This window comes from Egretta garzetta, unplaced genomic scaffold (genome assembly GCF_000687185.1).
Source record: "Egretta garzetta isolate BGI_Z169 unplaced genomic scaffold, ASM68718v1 scaffold506, whole genome shotgun sequence".
In the NCBI taxonomy this organism is placed as follows: Eukaryota; Metazoa; Chordata; class Aves; order Pelecaniformes; family Ardeidae; genus Egretta; species Egretta garzetta.
Genome location: NW_009260065.1, coordinates 486,059 through 492,318, shown reverse-complemented (window position 1 = coordinate 492,318; position 6,260 = coordinate 486,059).

Below are 6,260 nucleotides of genomic sequence, written 5' to 3'. Positions count from 1 at the left end.
GCCGTGGGGCTGCCAGCCTGCCAGCTGGGGGGGTGGGAGAAGGGGGAAAGGGGAACGGAGGGAGAGGAGGAGGACCCAGAGGAGATGAGCGCCTGGAGCTCTCTCGTCCCTAAGGTGGGATGGCGGAGGGGAAGCTCACAGGAGCAAGACGCTGACAATCAGATGTACGTGCAGATCTGAGCTATTCCCTTTCCTGCTCCTATCAAAGGCAGCCTTGCCTGTCCCACAGTGCTTTGAGCCTTGGGTCACAAGGATGTGACATCCCCAGTTTCCATCAGCTTACCCATGGCTTGAAGAGGTAGAGGGCACCACCGCAGCTCAGCAGGGAGCAGAAAACACAGAGAGAGAATCTGGCAAAAGCCAACTGCTCATGCAAGGCTTGCAATGTCTCACCCAAAAGAAGCACTTGTGAAATACAAATACCCAGTCACAAAGTCACAACAGGAAATGAGGATGAGGATGGTCACCTGCTTGGGCAGCTTGATGACACCAAAGAAATATGGCAACAGGGTTGGGAGGAGCATCCCCACCAGTCACTAATTGCAAGAGCATCAGACATACATGAGGAAGAGCACTCAGCTTCAGATTTGAACTCGCCAGAGCGGGAGAGCTTGCAGACCATCACATGGGAAATACCCTTGGGATCCTACAGGGGATCTTGGGCATTCAGTGGAAACGCACCATCACAAGGGAAAAATGGAAAAGCCATTCCCTAGAAACCTGTCCTCAGTCTGGAAGACTTCCCCAGTGAGGCCATCAAATAAAAACTGACCAGAGTGAGGAATTGCTTGTGTCTATAGGGAACCCTAGGGAGAGCAGAGGAGGCTGGAACAAAAGAACTGCAGGGCAATAAAATTAGAAGTCAGGAAGAATCAGAAGCAGAAATTACTCAGAAAAGAAGTGACTGTACACCGGTGTTGGCATACAAAGAGAAAGAATAAAAGTCATAACTAGAGCCCATCATAAAGAGGTTATTAGTCTGTAAATCTCATGGTGAGACCCTCAGGTTGCTCTATAAAACTGATAAAAGGCTGTGAATGCTGTCTGATCACTGCGCTTGTCATGCTGTCACCTCTTTAATTCAGAAAACATCCTAAGCCATCTGCCCAGGCTGACAAAAAACTGTGATGTTGCCCATGCAAGTCAATGACGCTTTCTCTTTCAGTATGTCCAGGAAAAGCAAAGCACCATGATTGTCCTAGCGTGCTCCTCACGGCGGGGCCTCAGCTCAGTTCCTGCTTCTTTCCATTAAAAATCTACCCTTGGCAGATAAATCCCAGCAACCCTAAATGTCATCAAATCAATTCCTCCAGCTCCAGATGACTCCAAAGCAAGTGTGGGCTGCCTTGCCCAAGCTAGCCTTGAATAGCTCACGTATCAGAGCTTCCTTCGAAAACACTGTCCTACAAGCTGGCGGTCCTTGGTTATGAAATGCTTGCCTTCATACTCACATTTTCCTTAGCTCAGTTTCATCCCATTACCTATGTTATCAACCCTAATACCATCCTGATCAATTTGAGTTCCACAACCCCCTCATTTACAAAAAAATAAAGCTATCTAACTTTCATCAAGTTATCTACGGCAAGAGTCTACGCAAGTCAGTGAAATAGGACTCAAAGACCCAAGGACTATCAAGACCTCTGGGGTAAGGACATCAGCTTTGCTATGTTTGTCTAGCACTGAGATATTTGTGCTGGATAAGGTTGCCAGACAAGCAATAAATGATAATATGTCTCCTTTGAAAACACGACATTTATTAGAACTGGATGGAATTAATTTCATTTAAAATAAAATGGAATTAACAGTTCAAAGAGTATGAACAACTATAAAAGGCTCATACAATTACTGAAAGCTCTCTCTGTGTTTTGCTAGCTAAAGGTCTGCTTGGAATTTTCCAGTTAAAAAAAAACCCATCTAAATATTTTTACTCCCCACTCTTCAAAAATTAACAGTGTGAATTCCAGAATATTTTTTTCTTAAATTTGTTTCTGTTTTTTCAATGCATTCTCATTCTACCTCAATTCTTTTGTTAGCCTGAATACAAGTTCATTTCCTGCAGTATCTTTTACACAAAGCCATGCTGCCCAGGCTTGGTGACCTATCTCCAGCTTGTGGTCAGAAGAGGCGAGCTCCTCTAATCAGGAGTCTCCATGGGAAATGAGGTTCTGGAGAAACTGGGATTTACCAGTGAATACCATTACCTTACCTCTGTCGTGTCTTTAAGCCATCTAAACATCCTCCCTTAGATGATTTAGCCTATGGAAAAGACTTACCCCTGCTAGATGCATCTGCTCCTCCTGATGATGTTTCAAATGCTGCTGAGCAGCAATATCCCAAATATGCCTCATTGTGCCTGCTCTGAGAAAGGACAGAGACTGATGGATAATGAAATCCCAGAGCTGCTCATCCTGGCTGCCAGGAGGGAGACACCAGCTTTGAGGGAAGAAAGCTGTGTCCTTTCAGTGGCCTTCAGGTGGTCTTTGCTCGGCAGCAGGATGCAGGGCTGCTCAGCAGAGTGGAGCCACTCCTGGGACACATCTTGGATGGATGGCTGTGTGCTTCATGAGTTAAAGAGGTCAAGTGGCGGAAGAAGGAGGAAAGGTTAAAGCAGGGAACTTCTAGGAAATGCTCACGTAATCCATCATTCTGCTTTCCAGCCCCAAGAGCCAAAGAACAGATACAGGAGGATCTTTTGCATCTATTTGTCCTGTTGTTGATTTTCCATAGCATAGGCACAGAGGAGGCAGAAATGTTGCTCAAGACAAATTACCTAGGTCCTTCTCCCCTTGCTTGGCTTCACTTATCATATAATCATAGAATCATGGAAGGGTTGGAAGGGACCCCTAGAGGACATCTAGTCCAACTCCCCTGCAGGGAGCAGGGATACCTTTAACCAGATCAGGTTGCTCACAGCCCCGTCCAACCTGGTCTTGAATGTTTCCAGGGATGGGGTCTCCAACAGTTCCATGTCTGTCTTGTGCTGAGAAGGATCCACTTCTGTGTAAAAGGAACAAAAGCGAGCACAGAAACATCAGCTTTTCCCCCCGTTCCCTCACTGTACAGCAGCAACAGCCCAAACCCCCCGATTCAGAAATAGCTCTAGCTAGCAATCCACCTCCTTGGCTTGCAATGGCTCTCTGATTCCTAAGTGTTTATGCTGCCTCTGCCCAAGATGAACATTATTGCCACTTTAGAGAAGAGGCCACTGCTCCACAGAAAAGGGGACTTATTCCCTCAAAGGTTTTGGCAGAGCCAGGAAGAGCCAAGCCTCCCACTCCAGCTCTGTTCTGCTTTATTTGAACATCCTTCTTTCAGCCTGTGATTTTTTTTCTGTTTGGCTGGATTAGGCCAGTATTAGTCCGGGTGACAACCAGTGCAATTTTTTTCGGCAACAATTTTCATATCCTCTGCTACCCAGCATTCACCCACCATCCATCCCCTGACTTGTTCTTTGGATAAGAAAAGCGGAATCAGTGTCAGATGCCAAAAGGACTTGGCTTTGAGGAAGATTTTGGAAGAGAGGATAGATTTTGCACAAAAAAGAAAATGGGGAGGTAACTCCAGGCATTGTTATCAGTGTTGGGGAGGCCAACAAAGGGAGAATAGCCAGGGTGTAGAACCAGAGAGAGGACTGGGATTTCTCTTCTCTGTCACCACTGGAGGTGGTGCGCTTGACTGCAACACAAAACATGTCTTCCATACCCCCACCCCTCCCTCATCCTCTAGCAGAAAGTCTGCATTCACGTATCTTCTTCCCTCAGTGCATCCCTTTCCATAGAAAGCCATCAAGAATAGAGCAGAGAACCATAGGTGGTCCTGATAGGGGGACCCATGACATCTCATTGTGTTCTTTGGTACCCAAGCAGATGCAGGAAAACTTTCAGTTTCTCTACACAAGATAGAGTGGTGAATGACTCGCACATTAAACATTATTTCTTGGGACAGACTGTGCTTTGACCATGGAACAAAACCTTGGTCTCCAGTGGCATTGATATCTGCCCTGTTACTCAAAGTTCAGGTGCCGAGAGTACACCCTGAACATGATCAATAAGTAAAATTCCCCTTGACAGCTTTGTGCTGTCTGATGTGCAGCCCAGCTTCTTAACATCACCGCTCCTTGTTGCCTCAGCTGCAGCCAACTCACTTGACCCCTTTTCCCACTTTTTGTCCTTGTGATTCAATTGTTTCTGTGCTTTCTTTCACAATGACTCTCCCATCTGATATCTTCTGTTGGCTCCATCTAATGAAATTCCAGACTGTCTTTTTTTAAGAGACATTGCCATTGATGTAAACATAGGCTTACTTATACATATGCACCTACATGTCCATCTGCATAGGTGCATATGTGTAGAGGTGACCCCGCAGATAAATTCACCCACCCTGGTGATCCAAACCAGTCTTGATGTCTCCTGGCTCCCCAGTTTCTCTCCCTCTCACAGAATTTCCTCCCATATTTCTCATTCTAACATATGGCTCATCTTACCCTTGCCCCTGTATGATGCCACTCGTACCTGGTTAGTACCATACCCAAGGAAAATATAACTTTTTCATATTGTCTCTTCTTTCAAACTCATTGTACTTCATACTTGTGGATGATATGAGCTATTCCTTATTTATCCAAGAGCATGCATTCTCTTTACGGACACTCCCTTCCCCAACTGCTAATTTAAACAAGACGATCTACGTGGCCATCACGTCTAGCACTGTAAAATCTGCTAACAATTTCTCTGTGTTTTTCCATCCAGACTTTTCATGGTTGCTCAGGACACCTGTTAGTTTCATCAAGAGATGTTTGTCTGGCTGACAATGCTCATCCTCCTAAAACGCCAGCTTGAGGACACTCTTTTGAAGGTTCAGACTGTTTATCTTTCAAGGGAACTGCTGATTCGGAGCAAGCTAAGAGAGCTGATCCAAACTTGGGTCTGGTATGAATTTAGGAAAGCAGGATGCCTCTGTTTGGGCTATCTGAAATTCAAGATCTGCTCAGTCTTGAACTTGCGACTGTTTGTCATCCAGAAGTGGATTTAAGTCTAGACTGCTTGATCACCTCAGAATGATAGGTGATCACATCACTGGTCTTTTGACCTCGTTCAAGAGCTCTGCACATGGGAACAGCAGCTTATAAATCAATAACAAACAGGGATAACGAGAGGCACACACTTTGTCATTCCTCCCTAAATCCACTCTCCTTATTAAGCATGGAAAAGTTCTTGGACTTCTCGCAACACATGAGGGAAGCTCCGTGGAGACTCTTGGATTTGTACTGAAAGAGTAAGAAGGGAAAGTCCTGAAGTTTTGGAATTTTTCTGCCTGCTATTAATAATAATAATTCATAAATCAACAATGGCTGAAGGGTCACGCAGAAAGAGCCTGCTGCCTGGCTATATAAGAGACTCCTGTGTGGGTGTGAGAACCTCTTGAAATGGCAAAGGACTCTGGAAACAATGAAGGAGAAATGAATTACATTTTTTGGCAGAAACAAAACATCAGTTCCACCCCCCGCCCCTTCTTTTTTTTTTTTTTAAAACAGAAATAGATACTTGAAAAAAATAAAACCAACAACATTTTTCTCTTGACTCCAAAAATAAAGCATTTAAATATCCAGAACTTGCTTTTTTTTTTTATTTTTTTCCTCCCCTAGCCCCCCCTTACATTTGAACATCAGAGTTCTGGCAGTTCTCATTAAAAAAATGTCCTGCTTTGTCCAAGCACACTCATGTTAAATGCAGACAGAAGACTAGATGACTCCAGGGATTGGTAATGGGATACACAGCCTTTCACCTCAACATCATCACCTCAGCTGGCCTAGCTCAGTAGTGGCTGCACACAGCTACCCACCACTGGTGGCTGGTTGGTGGGGTGGTCCCAGCATGTATCGCTTAGAAAGATCCCCCTGGAAAGACCTTGGACAGGAAGATCTGCCTGCAAGAAAGTGGGCAACTTCACTCCAGCCGTGCCCTGCAGAACCGTTTGCGTACCATTTGTTCTTCTGGTACTTTGTCCCCACATCTGAAAACTGAGACTATTTCCTTTCCCCCCAACTATTTCCTTATGACGAGTAGATGGAGTGCAAGCAGCGGGGCAGAACTTCTCATTGGGCTCATACACCTTTCTGCAGTCATATTGCAGTTGAATAACAAGGCTCTCCCATGGTTGTACAAAATCGTTCTACAAAACCAGTGGAGATCAATTCAAAAAGATCTCTCTGCTTAAAAGCCCTCAGCGATGCAGACTCTGCAAGCAATCCCCGCCAGGATGGC